Genomic DNA, 23,937 nt, shown 5'->3' on the forward strand with positions numbered 1-23,937 from the left:
CTATATCCCTCTGTGCAAAACTTCCTGATGGTGGCAAATAGACCGAGCAGATAGTGACAATTCTGTCCAGACACATCTGCACGGCTACGGCTTCCAAGTCTGTAACTAAGTGGACTTCTTTGGACGGAACAGTTCCTCGTGTGACGACAGCCACGCCACCAGATGCGCGAGTGGCGTCTGTTCGATCTCTTCGAAATACATTGTGTCTACGAATTGGATTTGGTGTGTGTGTGTTTAAGTATGTTTCTTGGAGGCAGAAACATGCTGCATTGTACTTGTCGAAGAGATCGTTAATGTCGTCTAAGTTAGAAAGTAAACCACGGCAGTTCCACTGGAGGAAGTGGTTCATAACGGTCACACTAAAAAGGAGGACGAGAAAGCGCAGCACTTGGTGACAACGACTAGAAAGGACTTGTACCATTTAGGGGGGTTGGACCCTTCGCGGGGGTTGTTTCTGTTGCTCATTCCCTTTGAAACCCCTTCCTCGTCCTTTTTCTCGTTTTTCCTTCCGTTGTGAAGGAATGCTGGGGAGGCTCGACGATGACTTCTGCGACATGCAGTCATCATCATCGACCTCCATACTTTGGGTGCCTCTTTGGGAAGGGGTTTTTACAACCCCGTCCCAAACTGATTGTGTGCCATCGACCTTAGAGGAGGCCATGGCTGTTTCTTTGTGGCCAGTTGAACGGCTGGCCTCCGTAACTGCAGGAGTCACCTGAGTGTCTCCAGCCCCCTGTTGGGGAGTGTAGGGTGGGAACTCAGAGACCTGCGAGCAGGTTTGAGTTTCCACAGATTTCCTTGGTGGTGCCACTCCCCTGCGCACCACTTCGGAGAAAGATCCTTTCATTTGAAATTCGTATTGTGTCTTTGCAGCTCTGTAAGGAATGTTTTGTACGGTTTTGATCTTTATGATTTCTTTTTCTTCTTTCCAACGTGGACACGATCGAGAGTACACCGGGTGGTTGCCCTGGCAGTTGGCACAACGGTACTCATTGCTGCAAGTCTCTGGCGAATGGTCTTTGCCAGAGCACTTTGGGCAGGTGGAGTGTCCGCGGCAGACAAGCGAACTGTGCCCAAAATGCTGGCACTTGAAACAACGTCTTGGGTTTGGAATGTATGGTCTGACATTGCAACTGAGGTAACCAGCCTTTATATTAGAAGGTAACGCATGTAGTTGAAAAGAAAGAATAATGTGCTTGGTTGGGATTTCCTTACCATCCCTCCTCATAATGATCCGTTTTGCAGAGATCACGCCCTGCTCACTCAGTCCATCTTCAATCTCAGATTCTGTGCATTCGATGAGTTCATCTTCTGATATTACACCTTTGGTTATGTTCAGTGTGCAGTGTACGTTAACATTTACAGGTATGTTCCCGATGTTTGACAGTGTCTGTAGTGCCGTGCTTTGATGTTTGTTCTGTACTTCGACCTGGATATCCCCTGCATTCAGTTTTCTTGCGTTGTAAGATTTACCGATTACTTTTTCGAGTTCCTTCGCCACGACAAAAGGAGAAATTTTAGCAAGTGGCTTTCCCTCTTCCTTAGACTGAATTATTAGGAACTTCGGAAACCAAGGGTCTGGAGACAGATCAAGCAGATTCGGTTCAGGTCTCTCGGTGCGGCTCCGTTTTAGGCGCCGATCAGTTTTTTTAGAGTGGTGGTTATCCATGTAAGAAGATATTATTGTTCAGTGCAGCAGGCGTGTCGCCCACCATGGAGCCCAACTTGGGGAACGTGCCCCGCACGCTAACACCTACCTCTGCACTATACCCTAGTGCAGCTTCTGGAGAGTGAAAAGACTGCCCAAGGTTGACCCTTGCCGCCAAAGAAGGTGAAGGGAGGAAAAGGAAGACAGTGAAGGAGTGGAGAAAGAAAAAGTAGTGAAAAGGGAGATAGCGACTAGCTGAATAATCCTGGCCGGGCCTTCCAGGACCACCCGACTATGGGAAGCAGGGGCCAAAGCGGTGTGTTGCTTTCCCGGAGGGGCCCCGAAGGGTCCAAAACAACCTCCGGGTCCACTCAACCGCCAGGATCCCCCTTTCCCCAGACACGGGAAAGCCACGCACAGCTATACGTGGGGGTCTCCCTCCTACGGCGACCCAACCGTGAATGCAGGAGGGGGCTACTGCGGCTGCTGCCGGGCGATGGGGGCGCCAAGTTCCCGACGCCGGGTCGAGTACTTCGGGGCAGGTATTTCTAAGTCCGGCTATGCCGGAAGTCGGTCCTTCCCTTGCGGTAGTGGCTGACGAGCCTGGTACCCCTATGACAACGAGCGAGTCACAGTTGACTCAAGCACTGGCGGACAGGGGTATTGCCCCCCCCTCCTCTGTTTCCCGAAACAGCTCGTGGATTGGTCTCTGAACCGATCGTTTGGCAGAGAGGTGACATCGAGCCTCAATATTCTCAGTCTTCACATTCCGGAGGGGCTGGGGACTGTGACGTTGATGAGCTGGGTCCGCACGGGGCAGTGCTGGCCGTTCCGGATGCGGCGGAGCCGGGAAGGCCTGCAATGTCTTATGGTCGTTGGACCAAAGCAGAAATGCATCTTTTGGCTGTGCTTGAGCTAGATTTGGGAAAACATCCATTCATAAATCTTGAATTGTCCAAACGTTACCCCACTCGCTCACTTATGAGCATCAGGGGTATACGTCATCTTCAAAAGTATAAACAAATACTGGCGGCTGCACGGTCAGCACGTTACAAAGAAAGACAGGAATCTTTAAATCGAGAGCAGTGTGTGACTGAATGTGGTATGAGGTCAGCAGGCGAAGTCAATGACCTCGGTGTGGAGGATCTTGAGAGAGCGGGACTGCCGCGGGACCTTGCTGAAAGGATTTTGTCTGGACCGCTACAGTACACCGATTTGGAGAAAATCTATCGAACTTTCAATGCCTTTCCCCGGCCAAAGCAACAACGTACCACGCCGACTAAAGCAGCCCAGCCTAGTACGAAGGCAGCGAGAAGGAGAGAGAAATACCGTGAGCATCAGCGTCTTTACAGAATGGGGCCGAAGGTCCTTGTTCACCAGCTTCAAGCTGAGGGGTTGAGTTCCCCTGTCACGTTGGCTGATGTTCACTCCACTTATGACCCACTTTTCTCTTCTCCTTCTAAAGCCAGTGCCTCGGTGCCTTCGTCAAGAAGTAAGGTCAAGGCGTATTGCGGCCCTGTTGCCGACTCGGAGGTCTGGGAGGCATTGAGTTATTTTAAGAATGGTACTTCTCCTGGTCCAGATGGAGTGACCGTTGAGCTGCTGAAGCGGGTTCCCGCGGTTGTCCTTGCTGCAGTACTTAACAATTTTATGAAGTTTGTGGTCGTTCCACCCGAGCTCAAACATTCCAGAACCATCTTTATTCCTAAGGTGCCAAGGCCTGAATCGGCTTCCGAGTTCAGGCCTATTACGATCTCACCCTTGGTCCTTAGGCTGTTCTCTAAAATCTTATTGTCTCGCCTTTCGGCTGATAATCGTTTTCACGATTTGCAAAGTGGCTTCGAGAGTGACCGGAGCACGAGCTCCAACCTTTTGCTTCTTCAGGGCATCATGTTCCACTCCAAAAGAACACCCTGTAAGTGGCGAGCTTGGACGTTAGGAAAGCTTTTGATTCTTTGAGTCATAATGCCATCTTTTCAGCCCTTGAGGGCAAGGACGTGCTACGATTATTCCAGAAGTTGGTCAAGGAACTGTATACTGGCAATACCACCACATTTCATTTGAATGGCAGAACAGACGGCGCCAGAGTCGCTGTGCGACAAGGTATCAAGCAAGGAGACCCCTTGTCACCCTTTCTTTTCAATTGTGTGTTAGACCCTCTTCTTGCCCAATTGAACCAGTCCGAGTTCGGTTACCACGCTGGAGCGGCTTCGGCTGCCTCCATGGCCTTCGCTGACAATTTGCTGGTGTTTTCTGAGAACCATTCTGCCCTAACAAAGCTGCTGCAGATGGTTGAGACATATATGCAGTCAGTTGGTCTCACGTTGAACCCTCGGAAAACCCAGTATTTCGGTTGGCGATGGAACAGCGAAACCGGCTGGTTCGACTACGGTGCACCACCTGTGGAAATTGCAGGAGCACGGGTGGATGCTTTGGGAAGAGGAGGTGTTGTGAAGTACCTCGGGGTCTCCTTATCCATCAGTAAGGGTCCCCTGTTGGAGGATAAGTACAGCGACTCGGTTGCCCGGTTGTTGATGAAGGCGTCGTTAAAGCCGCTTCAAAGAATTAAGTGCTACAAAGAACTAGTAGTATCACGCCAGTTATACCTCCTTTCCAACTCCCTGGCTGTTGTTTCTCAATCACAAAAACTCGATAAGTGGCACAGGGCCTTTGTCAAGGAAACAGCTCACCTCCCAGGGTCTTTTCCTAACGTCCTGCTCTGGCTTCCTTACAGGAGTGGTGGTATGGGGCTTTTGCCAGTACTGTGGACAGCTCCAGCAGTCCAGTTGAAGTCTTTGGGTAGACTGCGGCGCCTCGGCAACGTTTTTGTTGACGAAATTTTCAACGAGGTGCTCGGAGGCTACGCCTCGCGACTGTCCACAGTGTTGGGTGTTCCTGACGGTATAGTGCATGGGAAGGAGTTGCAACTGGCCCTGAACGAAAGCAAGAGGAAGTGGTTCAGTGACAGAAAAGGTAGCTATGTCAAGAGGGATCTGTTTGCGTTTGAGAAGGATCTCCTTGGGAACCGATGGCTGCACCCGGACTGCCAGTTTATCAAAGAAGGCGACAAGATCAAGGCCTTGCGGCTCAGGGCAGATGTTTTTCCAACACGTTCTCTTTTCAACAAACACGCCAAGGACCCCACGGCGAGACTCTGTCACCATTGTCACGAGGCCGAGGAGACGCCTTGCCACATCCTCCAGTACTGCGAACGAGTTCACGGCCCCAGAGTCGAGCGCCACAACTTCATTGCCAAGCAGTTGCAAAGACTTGTTGTTAAGTATTCTCCTGGTACTACTGTGACTGCGGAGAAAGTCTTTACTGTTGATGGTGCTCGGCTCAAGCCAGACCTTGTATTAGGTAGGGGGCATGAGGTAGTGGTGGTGGATGTGGCGATCGCGTGGGGCTCCTCTGTGGCCAATCTCGAAAAGAAGGCAAGAGAAAAATCTGAAAAGTATGCCTGTTTGGCGCAGCTTTTTCCAGGCAGAACATTCAGAGCAGTCGGGGCGGTCCTTGGAGCCAGGGGTCTGGTCTGTCAATCCATGCGAAAGCTATGTGAGGATTTTGGGCTTTCGAGATCTGATGTGGCGTGGTTGGCGGCCAGAGCCCTGGTGGGTAGTTTGATCTGCCTGTGTCGGTTTGTACGGAAGGTATGACTGGGGCAGCCATCGTTCCTGTGGGGTGTTGCTGATCTTCTTATGGTGTTGCCAAAAATTTCTTATGGGTTTTGCTAGATCTTTAACGCATAGTTTATTAATACACTTTAAGATCTTGCGTCACAAGTCCGAGCGTTTGTTGTGCTAGTTTGCTTATTAATATTCTTGAACATCTTGTAGCAAATACACCTTCTTAAACATCCTGTGGCAAATACACCTTCTTTTGATCTTCTCAGTGGTGTTGCTAGATCTTCTTCTTGGTTTTGCCAGATCTTCAAAGCTTAGTGTATTAATACACTTTAAGATCTTGCGGTAGCAGTCCGAGAGTTTTTTGTGCTCGGTTGCTCCATTAATATTCATAAACTTCTGTGGCAATATACCTTCTTGAACATCCTGTAGCAAATACACCTTCTTTTGATCTTCTCGGTGGTGCTGCTAGATCTTCTTTGTGGTCTTATTGGATCTTTAGCGCACAGTGTATTATTAGACTTGATATCTTTGCGTTGGCATTACGAGCGCTTTGTTTTGCTCGTTTGCCCCATTCATAGTCTTGAACATCCTACACCAATTACGCATTCTTGAACATCTAGTAGCAAATGCACCTTCTTTGAACATTATTTAGCAAATACACCTTCCGAGAATTACATACACTTTCTTTGAACACTACGTAGCAAATCCCCCCTCTGAGCATTCTTTAGCCCTTATCCAAGTAGCAAATACTACCTTGCTGGCTTTTCCCCTCTGATTATGCCATAGGGAAGTGGAGAGGAGTTCCCGTGGTTTTGCTAGAGTTGATCGGGACTCCTGTTTTGTATTTTTGTTTTTAATTGAGGCTTGCTACGCTCCACTCTTTTTAGCCTCTTGTTGGGCAAGTTCTTATCTGTATCCCTAATATGTTCTTTTTAACGGTCTTACCCCAAGTCTGGGTCTAAGGCCGACTAGCTCACTGCTCTCCGCGCGGTGAGGCTGCAGATCCCCGACTTGGCTTTAACCCGCTTGCGGGTACATGTTTGTTTTAGCCAAATAAACGCCATTCTACTCATTCGAAGCTTTTCTCCACGTTCGGATCCTGCATCTCAAGAGAAAATTAAAAAAGTATGGTGTATGGTATGGCGGGGGAATATATTGTGTTCTTTCGGGGGGCGTGACTCAGGATTTCGATTGCGTGTGCTGTGCGACTTTCTGAACGCTATCGAATCGAGGTTCTTGGTTTTATCCTGAGTCACGGGCGGTCCGGCCTCCTCGTGGCACCCCCTGGGCAACGGCAGCAGCAGCCGGCGAACGGACCGCCCACGGCAGAAGCCGTGGTAGGAGCGCAAAATCTGTATTTTCAAGTTTTAAGCCTCCCGGGTAGAACCCTAGGCGTGCACCGTTCTTACCTGGCTGGGCGGAGACTTACGGAAGATGGAAGATTGGGAGGTTTCTTTCCCGCCAGGAGAGCTGGTATGTCATATATGCCAGACTCGTCTCACATCCAGAGAGAAATTTGAACGTCACTACCAGGATCATTCTCTTCGAATCCAGTGGCGGTGCAGTCTATGCCAGCAAAAGACTCTATGGACAGCAAAGAGCATGTCATCACATCACTCGAAATGTCGGAAGCGGCAAGAGAGAAACCCTGTCAGAGAGGAAGAATCCCTAGAGGACGATATGACCAGAAGAAATGCAGTCATGGACGATCCCAATGTGCGAAGTTTGGACCATGTGGCACCCTCCCCGGGCAGGTCGCGGCCGCCTCTGGTTGGGGCGGGATTGGGCGTGCCCGACTCCGAGACTGAGGCCCCTGTGCAGGCGGCAATGAGTGACGAAACGTCCAATAAAAACAGGGAGGTGGATATCTCTTCTAGTCCCGTGCCTACGCCCAACTTGTCCCAGCTGGCATCTATGCTGGCAGGCGAGGAGTTGACGCCTCCTCTGGGACGGCCTGAGGGGCCATATAACTTCACTCAGCAGACTGAGTCTAGCTATGGGCTTGCTGATCTACCTGTTGGCACAATGGACATACCACCCCTAATGGACGATGGTGGCTCGGTGTCGGGGCCGGGTTTGGCCGGTCCTGTCCCGGCTGGGTTGGGGCCCCCTCGGGGGTGGTGTCGTATGGTCGATGGACCGAAGCCGAGCTGACACTCATGGCCAGGGCGGAACTGGACCTCAAGGATCATCCCTTCAAGAATCAAGAACTCCATAGGAGATACCCCCACCGCTCACTCCAGAGTGTCCGCATGATGCGACATTCGCAAAGATACAGAGGGATACTGCGAGACCTGCAGGAGCGAGAGCGGCAGACCCGGCCGATATCTCCTATAAGGAAGGAGGTCCCATGCACACGTTCTGCTCTGAGTGTAGAGGACCGTGGAAACACCCTATCGACGGCTTCATTGCCCGAAGAGTTGGTCAATAGAATTCTTGGAGGCCCTCTACAAGCTCAAGACATCGACTCCGTTTATGAGGTGTATGGTGTAGTTCGTGCTTGTCCACGTGGAAAGAAGAATGCAGGCGCCAGAAGAGGCTCGGAGCCTAATACTGCTCGTGGACGACGCCACAAAAGATTTCGAGAACACCAGAGGTTATATGCTAATGGACCGAAAGTATTATGCCATGATCTTATGGCGGAATAAAGTGACAGCAGAGTTACTCTATCAATGCTCCATGAAGAGTTTGACCCGATCTTCTATGCTCCTTCTCCTAGAGACGTCCAGGTTCCTCCGGTCCGTCAACCGATGCCAGTTCCAGTAAGAGCCATAGAAGCGGAGGAGGTGGAGGTTTGTCTCTCGGCAATGAGGCAGCGGTCTGCCCCCGGACCCGATGGGATAACCGTGGAAGCACTCAAGAAGATCCCTGATGAAGTTGTAGCTGAGATCCTTAGCAACTTTCTTCGGAATGGCTGTGTGCCGCCTAATCTGAAGGAGTCCAGGAAAGTCTTTGTGCCGAAAAGAGCGAAACCCAATGGACCTGGAGATTACCGACCCATAACTGTGTCACAGCTACTTCTTAGGCTGTATACCAAGGTGCTCCTGCATAGATTTGCTCCAACCTCAAAGTTCCATGACCTGCAGAACGGGTTCGTGGAAGACAGGAGCACATCCAGTAATCTTCTGCTACTTCAAGGTTTGATGAGATTTGCCAAGCAACACCACAGGCCTTTCTATGCGGCAAGTTTAGACTTGAGAAAGGCATTTGATATGCTGAGCCACCACGCAATATTCAAGGCGTTCAAGGGGAGGCAGCTCACTCAAGAGTACATCGAAATTCTTGAAGAAATGTACGGCAGTTGTACTACGTCATACTGGGTGGACGGCAGCACTGATGGCATCAAGATTCCGGTCCGAAGGGGAGTGAAGCAGGGGGACCCTTTATCCCCCTTCTTGTTTAACTGTGTCCTGGATCCGCTGCTACATCAACTCAACACATCTGGGCTAGGCTTTCAAGTTAGGCAGACTTCAGTGTCAGCTATGGCCTTCGCCGATGATATCATCCTATTCTCTGATGACAGAGCGGCGCTGCAAGAGCTCGTACGCATCACGGAAACCTACATGAACCAGGTCCATCTTCAGATTAATCCTCAGAAGACACAGTATTTTGGCTGGACTTGGTCCAGTCAAAGCGACTGGTTCAATTACGATATTCAGCCGCTTTACGTCTGTGGGAGCGAGGTCAAGGCCAAGCGAAAGGAGGAGCCAGTGAGATATCTGAGCCTTAACTTGTTTGTTCATAAGGCACCTACGGTGGACGACACCAAGACAGAAGACCTGATGGAAGTGATCGACAAGGCGGCCCCGAAGCCTTTTCAGAGGCTTCATTACTTCAAAGAGATAATAGTTCAGCGGAGGTTATATACGCTTGCCAATTCCATCAACATTTTAGCACAAGTAGAAAAACTGGACGCAATCCACGTCAAGACGGCTAGAAGGTATCTCCATCTACCTGGAGGCTTCCCTACGGCACATGTATGGATGCCAAACAGAAGAGGAGGTCTGGGAGTGACGCAGTTGGCCTTTACAGCAGTCGCGGTCCAGATCAAGGCTCTCGCCAGACTCCAACGTTTAGGCAATTGCTTCATCGACGAGCTGGGCAACGAGCTCCTGGGGGCCCACCTGGATTCGCTTTGTCGGCGTGTTTGCATACCGACGGGAATTACGGATGTCCGCGAACTACACAGAATACTGCGGGAAGCGCATACTCGGTGGGCGAATGACATGAAGAGAAGATACACCAACAAATCAATCTTTGCGCACGAGGGAGACCCCATGGCCAACCAGTGGTTACAACCCAAGTCTAAGCACATGAAAGAGGGTGATAAGATTCGAGCGCTCCGTCTGCGGACAGGAGTCTACCCATGTCGAGCCCTCTATAACAAGCACGCCCAGGACCCTAGTGCGAGACTTTGTCATCATTGCCGGGAGGCAGAGGAAACACCCGCCCATATTCTGCAGTATTGTGAGCGTGTGTACGGGCCACGCATAGAGCGCCACAATTTCGTGTGTCAACAGATGGCCCGCCTTATCCATAAGTACAATCCTTCAGCGACGGTGCGTCAGGAACAAGTGTTCACAGTTGCAGGAGCAAGGCTCAAGCCTGACTTGGTCGTTGAAGATGGGGATAAAGTCTTCGTGGCAGACGTGGCCATCTGTTGGGATAGCTCTCTGACTACACTCGAGCAGAAGACAAGAGACAAAGTCAACAAGTATGAACCTCTGCGTAACCTGTTTCCCGGCAAGGAAGTTCATGTAGAGGGGGTGGTATTCGGGGCCCGGGGCCTGACATGTGGAACAACAAGAAGAGTGTGTGGAACATTTGGGCTAACTAGAAGCGATATATCGCGCGTTATAGTCGGCAGTCTTATCTGTCTTTCCAGATTTGTGCGAAAAGTTTGACTCCGTTAATTTTAGTATGTTTCTTTTTCGTTCTCCGCTCAGGCCCGTTTTTAGGAGAGGCCAGTCCGGTTAGTTAAGGTTTTTATAAGTTATTTTCACCAGGGCCCTACGAACGGCACTTGGTGTCAGTACAGCGCGGCCCTCATGGGTTCGTGTGACATACAATGCCGGGCTTGGCCTAGCTTTTAACCCTGTTAAAGAGGGACAGTATTAGTTTTAGCCAAATAAACGCCATTCTACTCATTCGACGCTTTTCTTCACGTTCGGATCCTGCATCTCAAGAGAAAATTAAAAAAGTATGGTGTAACGGCGGGGGAATATATTGTGTTCTTTCCTTGCTTGTCGCCCTTTCTTTTCAACTGTGTCCTTGACCCCCTCCTGCATGAGTTAAATGCAACCGGACTGGGTTTTCACTTGGACGGCACCACGGCGGCCGCCCGGGTCTTTGCGGATGATATCCTCTTGATATCCGACAACCATGAAGCCCTTCAGGAGTTAATCAGCATTACCGAAGGATATCTGGACAAGGTGCAGCTACAAATAAACCCACTAAAGACGCAGTACTTCGGGTGGGTCTGGTCGAGTGAACGGGGCTGGTTCAGCTATAACATCGACCCCATTAAAGTAGCAGGACATACAGTTCTGCCCGTCCAGCGAGAAGTCCCCGTACGATACCTGGGTTTGCGACTCCATGTGCACAGCGGGCCTTCGATGGCCGACGTGAAGGCCGACGTAACGGTTGATGTGATTAAGAAGGCGGCCCTCAAGCCCTTCCAACGCCTTCGCTGTTTTAAGGAGCTAGTCATTCAGCGGCGACTATATACGTTAGCAAATTCGCTTGGCGTTATAGGGCATGCGGAGAAAATGGACAAGACCCACATGCGACAGATCAAGGACACGCTCCATCTCCCTGGGTCCTTTCCTACATCCCACATCTGGATGCCCACAAAGAAAGGAGGCTTGGGTGCCTTACAGCTGGCCTTCGTGGCGACCCAGGCCCAGATTAAGTCCTTGGCTAGGCTCCAGAGAATGGGAAACCCATTCGTCGATGCTGTCTTCAATACAGTCCTGAATCACCACATGGAAACCCTTTGTCAGTACATTGGTATCCCCACCGGCATTACATCCCCGGGCGACCTGAATGGGATGCTCAACACAGCCCACATGCGCTGGTTCGCACAGATGAAAGATAAATACAAAAATAAGTCCTCCTTTGCCCATGAAGCTGATCCCCTGGCAAATAGATGGCTATATGCAGATTCACGTCTCCTCAAGGATGGTGACAGAATAAAGGCACTACGACTACGAACAGGCATTTACCCTTGTCGAGCGTTGTTTAATAAGCACGCTAGCGACCCTCGTGAAAGACTATGTCACCACTGTAAAGAAGCCGAAGAGACGCCAGCACACGTATTGCAATTTTGCGAGCGCGTACACGGTCCGCGACTTGAGCGACATAATTTCTTATGCGCCCAAGTTGCCCGACTGGTGCAAAAATACAACCCCCAAGTGGTAGTTACTCAGGAAGCTATTTATACTGCTCAAGGAGCCAGGCTTAAGCCAGATATTGTAATACAGAGCGGCGAGAAGGTCCACATTGTCGACTTAGCCGTAGCCTGGGATAATAGTGTAGCTACGCTCGAGAGGAAGGTCCAAGAGAAGGCTAGTAAATATGAGCCCCTTCGAGAATGCTTCCCTAACAAAGACGCTGTAATCGCGGGTATGGCGTTTGGAGCTCGCGGACTCACTTGCCCATCTACGCGTAGGTTATGCAATGAGCTGGGTTTTTCTAAGTCAGACATAGCATGGCTAGCGTCCAGAGCCTTAACTGGCAGTTTGATTTGTCTTAGTCGTTTTATTAGGATGGTCTAGTGCCCCTACCGTTCGCTTTAGTGTATTTTACTACTTCTCTCGCGGTCGTCCTAGTGTTATTTTGCGGAAAAGTATGGTTTTATTGTGTTTTAATATTTTTTTATTTTTGACCTGGGCTCCTAAGAACGGTGCCTGGGTGCCACGAACTGTGCGGTGCTTCTTGCGCTCGTACGGCACGCAGTACCGTGCTTGGTCCAGTTTTTACCCCACAAGGGGACACCTACGTTTTTAGCCAAACAAACGCCATTCTACTCATTCGACGCTTTTCTCCACGTTCGGATCCTGCATCTCAAGAGAAAATTAAAAAAGTATGGTGTAACGGCGGGGGAATATATTTATGCCCAACCAGAGCACTATCCAATAAGCAGTCTCTCGATCCGTCCGCCACACTATGCAGGTTCTGCAAGGACAAGAAGGAAACCGCATATCACATCTTGCAGGAATGCGGCCGGATCCACTTTCCTAGGATTGAGAGACACAACTTTATATGCAAGCAGGTTGTTCGGTTGGCGCAAAAATACGATCCCTCCATCAGCGTCCAGCAAGAGAAGTTGTATACGGCAGTCGATGGGACCAGGTTGAGGCCAGATATCATCATCACGAAGGGCGACACTGTGACCATTCTCGACGTGGCTGTTGCCTGGGACCCCAACCCTGCGGCTCTCGAGGTTGTCAACAATGGGAAGGTAGCCAAGTATTCTGTCCTGTCTGCTTCCTTCCCGGATAAGAATGTGAGAGTCGCCGGGCTCTGCTTTGGAGCCCGAGGTGGTACTTGTGCCAGCACCCGTCGAGCCCTATTCTCCCTGGGTTTGACACGAAGCGACGCTGCGTGGCTTGCTGCCAAAACGCTTGTAGGCAGCGTCATATGTCTCTCGCGCTTTAATAAGATGGTGTGAATTTTGCCTCCTCGATTTCGCAGTGGATTTTTTAGCGCTTGGTTTTTAGACTGCGACTGTTTTAGTCTTAGTTTTTTGTTTTTACAGTTTCTTCTTGCAGTTTTGGTAAGAGGAGACCATTGGGGCCCATTGGCTGACCATCGCTGGCCCGTTCGCGGGCCGGGCCCCAAGGCATTCGCTTAGCCAAGACGTTTTTCTTTTACCACTTTTTTGGGGACATTATAGTTTTTAGCCAAATAAACGCCATTCTACTCATTCGAAGCTGATGATGATGATGATTCCAGTTTTACTGGCGCATCGACAACAAAGGTCATAATGCGCCAAAACGTTGACAGTAATATGATTACATAAAATTAGATACAACCAGTGAGATAAAATATGACGATGTCCGATACTGCCAATATAAAACTACAGAACGTTTAAAATTCCAATGTCTGTTAAAAACTGAAAAACCCTTTTAAAAGGGATTATTGCCTCATCACCAAGCACTCATTCGAAGCTTTTCTCCACGTTCGGATCCTGCATCTCAAGAGAAAATTAAAAAAGTATGGTGTAACGGCGGGGGAACATATTGTGTTCTTTAGGAGACGCCTTGCCACATTCTCCAGTACTGCGAACGAGTTCACGGCCCCAGAGTCGAGCGCCACAACTTCATCACCAAGCAGATGCAGAGACTTATCACCAAGTATTCTCCCAGTACTACTGTTGCTGCGGAGAAAGTTTTCTCTGTTGGTGGTGCTCGACTCAAGCCAGACCTTGTATTGGATAGGGGGCATGAGGTAGTGGTGGTGGATGTGGCAATCGCGTGGGACTCCTCTGCGGCCAATCTCGAGAAAAAAGCTAATGAAAAAGTCTCAAAAGTATGGCTGCTTGGCTCAGCTGTTTCCAGGCAGAAGTTTCAGAGCGGTCGGGGCGGTCCTTGGAGCCAGGGGCCTGGTTTGCCAATCCATGCGAAAGTTATGCGAGGGGCTCGGGAAGTCCGTCGTGGCGTGGTTGGCTGCCAGGGCCCTGGTCGGCAGCTTGATCTGCCTGAGTCGGTTTGTTAGAAAGGTGTAGCTGGGTCGACCGTCGGTTTCTCTTTGAGGTTTTGCTTGATCTTTTTCGCTTAGTGTATGAATACACTCGAACAACGGTGCGTTTAGCATTTGAGCGTGATTGCTCAATTGCTCCATTTAAGTCTTCTAACATAGCAAATACCTCTCTTTTACTGCACATCTCTTTTTGGTAGCAAGTACTCCTTTGAACCAGGGTGTCGAACCGAACCCGAACCCGAACCGAAAACCGTACCCGAACCGTTATTTTTGCCGGAACCGAACCCGAACCCTAACCAAAATTTTCATGACACTGCTGAACCCGAACCGGAGCAGAACCGTAAAAAATAATAGCGGTAACCGGTTCGCAACAAAACGGTTCGGACATAAAAAAAGTCAGCATAAGAGTTCCTCTCTATCCCCGAACGAAGGCACATTGGTATCATCATCACGCGCCTATATCATGGATTTCAGAAATTTTCACCTAGCAGTCAGACGACCACGTATAGTAAGTATACTTTCAGTGTCTTTTTAACACGTTGAAGCGCAGTTGTCCTTGTGAGCGCCGCGGCTAGCGCCCCACGCACGCGGTGATGCGGCGTCTACTCTTCAGAGACGAGGTGCCATCACTCTTGAATGAGCTTCACCGCATAGCACGCTCCTAGCCAACCACCATCTCGAATGATATCGTTATCTGCCCTGATTTGTTGAAAACGGGAGGCGTACGCCTTTTTTGTGACAATTATGAACAGCATAAGTGTCACAAAAAGGCGTACGCCTCCCGTTTTCAACAAATCAGGGCAGATAATGATATCATTCGAGATGGTGGTTGGCTAGGAGCGTGCTATGCGGTGAAGTTCATTTTTAAGAGTGCACGCGGACGAATGAAACAGGAATGGAGTAGGCCAGTTATGTAGCTCTACAGAACGAATATGTGATCAAATAAGCGCCCAAGATTTCCCTTTACACGTGAGCAGTACAAATTAAACAAGTCAGAAACATGAGAAGTGGAGAAGGAGCGTACGCAGAACGGTGCCTGTTTGATTGGTCGTGGTTTGAAAAGTAAATGTGGCTCTTCTTATTGGTAGTGCAGTTGTGTCGTGACAGGTTGCCTTTGTGTTGTGGATAAACTAGTACACTGCTGTGAGCTCGGACAGAGTAAGGCTGGCGGATTATTTTCGACATGCTTCAGTACGGTTTCAGATCGATTCACGCTGCAAAGGCAGTGTGCCGGCAAGTACTGTCGTCTATATGTTACGCTGTCCATCTTATTAGGCTTCCTTTAAGTGTATCTTGCTGGCAGGAGTACACCGCTTCAACAGCGTGGACTCTATTTGGAATAAGTGTTCATCCATTTCTCATTGCTCTCGCTAAAGGGCTACCTCACCTCTAGAGAGTTATTAGCCACGCATTTCCTGATAAATGCAGTTTTATGGAACATATAAAACGGAAGCGTTGAACCGGTTCGCGAACCGGTTCGGGGCTGCGAACCGGTTTGCGAACCGGTTCGGTTTTTGGCGTGGCCGAACCGGAACTGAACCGGAACGAAATCAAAACAATGCGAACCCGAACCCGAACCGAACCCGTATTTGTTGCGGTTCGACACCCTGCTTTGAACACTAGAATTTACTGTCCTCTTCTCTTCCCTACTGGTTTTGCCATAGGGCAGTGGTGTGGAGATCCCGATGGTTTCGCTTGATTTGATCGGGACTCCCCTGTTTTGAGATGTTTCAGTTATTTTACCCTGAGGCGTACTACGCTCCGCTCCTTTTAGCCACTTGTTGGGCAAGTTCTTATCAGTATTCTTACTATGTTCTTTCAACGGTCTTAACCCCAAGTCTGGGTCTAAGGCCGCCTAGCTCACTGCGCTCCGCGCGGTGAGGCTGCAGATCCCCGACTTGGCTCTAACCCGCTTGCGGGTACAAGTTAGTTTTAGCCAAATAAACGCCATTCTACTCATTCGACGCTTTTCTCCACATTCAGATCCTGCATCTCAAGAGAAAATTTAAAAAAGTATGGTGTAACGGCGGGGGAATATATCGTGTTCTTTCGGTAGCCAAATAAACGCCATTCTACTCATTCGAAGCTTTTCTCCACATTCGGATCCTGCATCTCAAGAGAAAATTAGAAAAAGTATGGTGTAACGGCGGGGGAATATATTGTGTTCTTTCGGTAGCCAAATAAACGCCATTCTACTCATTCGAAGCTTTTCTCCACATTCGGATCCTGCATCTCAAGAGAAAATTAGAAAAAGTATGGTGTAACGGCGGGGGAATATATTGTGTTCTTTCGGTAGCCAAATAAACGCCATTCTACTCATTCGAAGCTTTTCTCCACATTCGGATCCTGCATCTCAAGAGAAAATTAGAAAAAGTATGGTGTAACGGCGGGGGAATATATTGTGTTCTTTCGGTAGCCAAATAAACGCCATTCTACTCATTCGAAGCTTTTCTCCACATTCGGATCCTGCATCTCAAGAGAAAATTAGAAAAAGTATGGTGTAACGGCGGGGGAATATATTGTGTTCTTTCGGTAGCCAAATAAACGCCATTCTACTCATTCGAAGCTTTTCTCCACATTCGGATCCTGCATCTCAAGAGAAAATTAGAAAAAGTATGGTGTAACGGCGGGGGAATATATTGTGTTCTTTCGGTAGCCAAATAAACGCCATTCTACTCATTCGAAGCTTTTCTCCACATTCGGATCCTGCATCTCAAGAGAAAATTAGAAAAAGTATGGTGTAACGGCGGGGGAATATATTGTGTTCTTTCGGTAGCCAAATAAACGCCATTCTACTCATTCGAAGCTTTTCTCCACATTCGGATCCTGCATCTCAAGAGAAAATTAGAAAAAGTATGGTGTAACGGCGGGGGAATATATTGTGTTCTTTCGGTAGCCAAATAAACGCCATTCTACTCATTCGAAGCTTTTCTCCACATTCGGATCCTGCATCTCAAGAGAAAATTAGAAAAAGTATGGTGTAACGGCGGGGGAATATATTGTGTTCTTTCGGTAGCCAAATAAACGCCATTCTACTCATTCGAAGCTTTTCTCCACATTCGGATCCTGCATCTCAAGAGAAAATTAGAAAAAGTATGGTGTAACGGCGGGGGAATATATTGTGTTCTTTCGGTAGCCAAATAAACGCCATTCTACTCATTCGAAGCTTTTCTCCACATTCGGATCCTGCATCTCAAGAGAAAATTAGAAAAAGTATGGTGTAACGGCGGGGGAATATATTGTGTTCTTTCGGTAGCCAAATAAACGCCATTCTACTCATTCGAAGCTTTTCTCCACATTCGGATCCTGCATCTCAAGAGAAAATTAGAAAAAGTATGGTGTAACGGCGGGGGAATATATTGTGTTCTTTCGGTAGCCAAATAAACGCCATTCTACTCATTCGAAGCTTTTCTCCACATTCGGATCCTGCATCTCAAGAGAAAATTAGAAAAAGTATGGTGTAACGGCGGGGGAATATATTGTGTTCTTTCGGTAGCCAAATAAACGCCATTCTACTCATTCGAAGCTTTTCTCCACATTCGGATCCTGCATCTCAAGAGAAAATTAGAAAAAGTATGGTGTAACGGCGGGGGAATATATTGTGTTCTTTCGGTAGCCAAATAAACGCCATTCTACTCATTCGAAGCTTTTCTCCACATTCGGATCCTGCATCTCAAGAGAAAATTAGAAAAAGTATGGTGTAACGGCGGGGGAATATATTGTGTTCTTTCGGTAGCCAAATAAACGCCATTCTACTCATTCGAAGCTTTTCTCCACATTCGGATCCTGCATCTCAAGAGAAAATTAGAAAAAGTATGGTGTAACGGCGGGGGAATATATTGTGTTCTTTCGGTAGCCAAATAAACGCCATTCTACTCATTCGAAGCTTTTCTCCACATTCGGATCCTGCATCTCAAGAGAAAATTAGAAAAAGTATGGTGTAACGGCGGGGGAATATATTGTGTTCTTTCGGTAGCCAAATAAACGCCATTCTACTCATTCGAAGCTTTTCTCCACATTCGGATCCTGCATCTCAAGAGAAAATTTAAAAAAGTATGGTGTAACGGCGGGGGAATATATTGTGTTCTTTCGGTAGCCAAATAAACGCCATTCTACTCATTCGAAGCTTTTCTCCACATTCGGATCCTGCATCTCAAGAGAAAATTAGAAAAAGTATGGTGTAACGGCGGGGGAATATATTGTGTTCTTTCGGTAGCCAAATAAACGCCATTCTACTCATTCGAAGCTTTTCTCCACATTCGGATCCTGCATCTCAAGAGAAAATTAGAAAAAGTATGGTGTAACGGCGGGGGAATATATTGTGTTCTTTCGGTAGCCAAATAAACGCCATTCTACTCATTCGAAGCTTTTCTCCTCATTCGGATCCTGCATCTCAAGAGAAAATTAGAAAAAGTATGGTGTAACGGCGGGGGAATCTATTGTGTTCTTTCGGTAGCCAAATAAACGCCATTCTACTCATTCGACGCTTTTCTCCACATTGGGATCCTGCATCTCAAGAGAAAATTAGAAAAAGTATGGTGTAACGGCGGGGGAATATATTGTGTTCTTTCGGGGGGCGTGACTCAGGTATTCAGGTGTTGCTGTGCGATCTATTGTGCTCCTGAATAGAGGTTTTTGGTGTGTATCCTGAGTCACGGGCGGTCCGGCCTCCTCGCGGCACCCCCTGGGCAACGGCAGCAGCAGCCGGCTAACGGACCGCCCACGGCATAAGCCGTGGTGAGAGTGGAAGAACCGAGTTTTTATTGCTTTTATGCCATCCAGGTCTATACTGGGTTGGTAACGCTCTTACTTGGCCTGACAGGGAGCTACGATTAAATGGAAGAACGGGAAGTTTATTTCCCACCTGATGACTTAGTCTGTGGAGTCTGTCAAACCCGCCTAACATCTCGGGAGAAGTACGAAAGACATTTTGGTGGTGAACACGATACAAGAGTGAAATGGCGTTGCAAGAACTGTCGGGGCAAAGTCCTCGATTCGGCGAAGAGCATGTCTTCCCATTACTCAAAATGTTGCAGAAGGCACAGACCGACGTCGCAAGAGCTGGAGGAGCAACCTTCGGTGCAGCAAAGCCACGATCCTTCACCAGGGTCCGCATTGCAAGATTCGGCGGCCTGCACGTCTGGATATCCCCTAAGTGGCCAACAGATACCTGGCCAGCACATACCTGGCAACAACGATGACGATACGACTGACCAAGGGGGGTCTCCGTCGGGTCATTCGTGTCCGACTTCGGCTCGGGCTGGGCCGGATTTGCCCGACCCAGGGGCTGAGCCAATCACTCGGACTACCGGGAAGCCGGTAAGTCCCACGATCGACAAAGGGATGATCTCTTCTACGACAAGTCCTATGCCGTGTTCTCCGTCGTTATCCGATTTGGCGTCCTTGTTGGCGCGAGAAGACCTCACTCCTCCTACGGGGGGGCCCGACGGGCCACAGTGGGTCTCGCAGGTCGATTCCTGCGTCAGGAGTACTCTACAAGCAGGCACACAGGACCGATCTCCCGAACAAAGTGTGAGAGGCTCGGACCCTGGGCCGGGTTTGTCCGGCTCGGTCCGGGACGGGGGGGACGCGGGCGTCCCGGCGGTGATCTCCTACGGGCGATGGACCGTGGCCGAACTTACACTTATGGCTCGAGCTGAGATGGACCTGGGGTCTCACCCCTTTATGAACCAGAGGCTCCATTCGAGGTACCCTCATCGCTCCTTACAAAGTATTAGGATGATGCGACATTCTGCAAGATATAAGTCGCTCTTACGAAGTCTACGGGAGCAAGAAGAACGCCACACACGGGCTTCCACGCCAGAGGACGCGGTGACTACGCCTGTTGCAACGATAGCACAAGGAGTGGCTCCAGCCCGTGGTCTGCTATCCCAGAACTTGTTCGAACGGATCATGGGCGGTCCTTTACAAGCGCACGATATCGACGCCGTCTACGAGGCATACGGGGTCGAGAAGACAAGAATACAAGGGAAAAGGCCGCCGCGGAACGGAGAGAGGCAACCTAACACCAGGAACGAGCGACGACGAGCTAAGTTCAAGCACCACCAAAGACTCTATGCTAAGGGGCCCAAGGTCCTGTGCCATGAGCTTATGGCTGAAGTCGGAGGCTTTAAGGTCACAATGCCAGACCTACACGAGGAGTATGATATGGTGTTTTCCTCCCCTTCGTCTAAAGAGGTCCAGGTTCCGGCTACTGGCGGCCCGATGCTCGTCCCCTTCTCACCAATTGAGGCTGACGAGGTTGAGCGATGCCTTTCAGCAGCGAAGCAGCGTGCAGCCCCTGGCCCCGACGGTGTGACGGTGCAGGGCCTAAAGCGTATCCCACCGGACATCTTGGCGGCAGTATTCACTAACTTTCTAAGGAATAAGTGCGTTCCTGCGGATATAAAAGAGGCCAGAACGGTTTTCGTTCCCAAACGATCCAAGCCTTCGGGGGCCGGTGACTACCGCCCCATCACCGTATCGTCTCAGTTGCTGCGGTTATACAGCAAGATCCTGCTTCAAAGATTTACCCCGGCGACCTCCTTCCACAAGCTTCAAAGTGGATTTCAAGGGGACAAGAGCACTTCCAGCAACCTCCTTTTGCTTCAAGGCATGATGAAGTACGCCAAGCTTCACCACAGACCCTTCTTCGCGGCCAGCCTCGATCTACGTAAGGCCTTCGACCTCCTAAGTCATCACGCCATCTTCGCCGCCCTTAGAGGTCGCCGGCTATCCCAGCACTACCTTGATGTCCTGGAGGACTTGTATAACGGATGTCACACCACTTTTTGGCTGGAGGGACAGTCTGACGGCAGGAGAATTCCACTCAGGAGAGGAGTGAAGCAGGGGGATCCCCTATCCCCTTTCATGTTTAATTGTATTATGGACCCGCTCCTCCATCTCCTCAACTCCTCCGGTCTCGGCTTCCAGGCATCGCAGGGAACAGCGGCGGCGATGGCATTCGCCGATGATGTCATCATCTTCTCGGATAACCACGCCGCGCTTCAGGAACTGATCCGGATGGCCGAGAGCTACTTCCATCAGGTCCGGCTGGAGGTTAACCCGAACAAGACCCAATACTTTGGCTGGACCTGGTCTAGCCAGAGTGATTGGTTCCGCTACGATATTCGGCCTATTACTGTTGGTGGCGAGGAAGTTAGGCCTGTAACCAGAGATGAGCCTATTAAATACCTCGGGCTTCAGTTATATATACATAAGGCTCCTTCCCTTGATGACACCAAGGTCCGAGACATCAAAGATACCATTGACGCGGCGGCACTTAAACCGTTTCAAAGGCTGCATTGCTACAAGGAACTTATCATTCAGCGGCGCCTCTACACTGTCGCTAACTCACTGAACATCCTGGGTCAGGTACAGAAATTGGACGCTGCTCATGTAAAGGATGCGAAGAGGTTTCTTCACTTGCCAGGAAGCTTCCCCACTTCTCACCTGTGGCTGCCAAATAGGAAAGGCGGGCTAGGGATGCTCCAGCTAGCATTCACGGCTATATCCGTGCAAATCAAGGCACTGGCCCGCCTGCAACGCCTGGGCAGCACCTTCGTAGATTCCATTGCGAACGAAGTCTTGGCACCGCATCTGGACTCCCTCTGCCGGAGGCTATCTGTACCTACGGGTGTGACAGGTGGCAGAGAACTTGGTCAACTACTTCGTGAAGCTCATGGCCGCTGGATGTCTGATATGAAAAATAGATATTACAACAAGTCTATCTTCGCCCACGAGAGTGATCCGCTAGCGAATCATTGGCTGAACTCCACGTCGAGACACTTGAAAGAAGGCGATAAGATTAGGGCTCTGCGTCTGCGGACGGGTGTCTACCCGTGCAGAGCCCTATTCAACAAGCACGCCGCTGACCCTACAGCGCGGTTATGCCATCACTGCCACGAAGGAGAGGAGACCCCGGCCCACATTCTCCAACATTGCGAGCGGGTGTACGGGCCCCGCATCGAGAGGCATAATTTCATCTGCCACCAGCTATCCAGGCTATCCCAGAAGTACAATCCCTCTGCCACCATACGCGAAGAGCAAGTGTTTACGGTTAACGGTGCCCGTTTAAAACCGGATTTGGTGGTAGACACCGGGGATAGTGTTGTGATTGCTGACGTAGCCATCTGTTGGGACGGGTCAATCTCCACCCTCGAACAGAAAGTGCGCGACAAGGTCGCGAAGTATGAGCCTCTCCGTGCCGTGTTTCCTGGGAGAGAGGTTAAAGTCGAGGGTATTGTGTTTGGTGCCCGCGGCTTGACGTGTGGGTCTACACGACGCATTTGCAGCGAGCTTGGATTAACTAAGAGCGATATAGCCTGGCTCGCGTCGCGAACCTTGCTAGGTAGCCTGATCTGTCTATCGCGGTTTATTCGCAAAGTGTAGTGTTAAGTCTTCCCGCTCCCTGTCCGGAAGTTTTAGTTTTTGCGGCTGTTCGGCTGTTTTGTGTTATGAGTGTTTATTTTAACCAGGGCCGCAAGAGCGGCGTATGGTACCAGCACAGCACGGCCCGAAAGGGTTCGTGTGGTATGCATCGCCGGGCTTCGCCCAGTTTTTAACCCCGTCAGGGGACAATGTAGTTTTAGCCAAATAAACGCCATTCTACTCATTCGACGCGTTTCTCCACGTTCGGATCCTGCATCTCAAGAGAAAATTAAAAAAGTATGGTGTAACGGCGGGGGAATATATTGTGTTCTTGGGGGATGGTTGCTGAGAACCTCCATGCGATATTTGAATACGTTATTGAATGCGACTCTAAGGTGCTTTGGATGCGATTATAGTGGTTTTTCCCCCACTCCAGCACCTGCATTCTATTCTTCTTACTAGTGCCATTTTCTCAGCAACCCGGCAGACCCACGTCCACGTCGTGCCCCCCGGGCGGGTAATCCAGATGGAGCCCGGCCAAGCGGTCTTGCCACAACGAGGGTCGATGACCCGAGGTGGGAGTGAATCAGCGCAGTGCCACAATACTCTCCAAACGGGACGGGTAGTTACCCGATCCGGAACCCCACCACCTGCGCTGGCACCTACCAATGGCGTAGGGCAGCGTACCTGCAGAAGCATGAAAGTCTTGAGATTCCCACCAGATGACCTGCTTTGCGGGGTATGTGGAGCCAGAATGACGTCTCGAGAAAAGCTCGAAAACCACCTGAGAACTGCACACGACTTCCAGGTCTATTGGTTATGCTCTCTCTGTGATTAGAAGGAAGCTTCCTCTGCGAAGACTATGTCTTCCCACTATACAAAATGCAAGAGGAAACTAGGCCAGAGGGCCAACGGGGCACCTTTTCTAGATTCACCCCGCCCTGGACCTAGTGGAGCGATCGATTCAACTCGACCTCCGGAGCCGTCGGCGCAGACACACCACGAGGACACTGGGGCACCTTTTCAAGATTCACCCCAGCTTGATCCCGATGGTGCTATCATTATGTCTGCGCCTGAACCACGGAGAGTTGCTGAATTCAGTGGAAGTGCGATGTCGCAGCATCCCCCCACTTCCCTTGGGGTGGAAGTAGCCCAAGTCTTCCCCCATGGGAGATGGACCGAATCAGAGGTGGCAGCGCTGGCTCAGCTGGAGGTCGCCCTCGGCTCGCACCCTTTCATGAACCAAGAATTGGCCAATGTTTTTCCCACCAGAAGCCTTATGGCAATCAGAATGATGAGGCACCAGGAAAGATACAAACGTGCCCTGCAGAGGATCAAAGAAGCAGTGTCCACGCAGTTGGTCACGAATGCTGACAATGAAGTCAGGGAGGAGGAAACGATAGTGCCCAGTGTCGATGACATTATGGAAGATATGGAGGAAGCTGGACTCCATAATAGAACCTTAGCCACCAACCTGGCCAATGTCCCCATGAGTATGGGAGACTGGTCAGAGATCACTAGACATTTCGGTGTGGCAGTAAAAGATGGGACCCAGCGGACCAGAGGAAGGCCAAAGAGGAATGTCACCTT

This window comes from Ornithodoros turicata, unplaced genomic scaffold, assembly GCF_037126465.1.
Source record: "Ornithodoros turicata isolate Travis unplaced genomic scaffold, ASM3712646v1 Chromosome14, whole genome shotgun sequence".
NCBI classification, from domain to species: Eukaryota; Metazoa; Arthropoda; class Arachnida; order Ixodida; family Argasidae; genus Ornithodoros; species Ornithodoros turicata.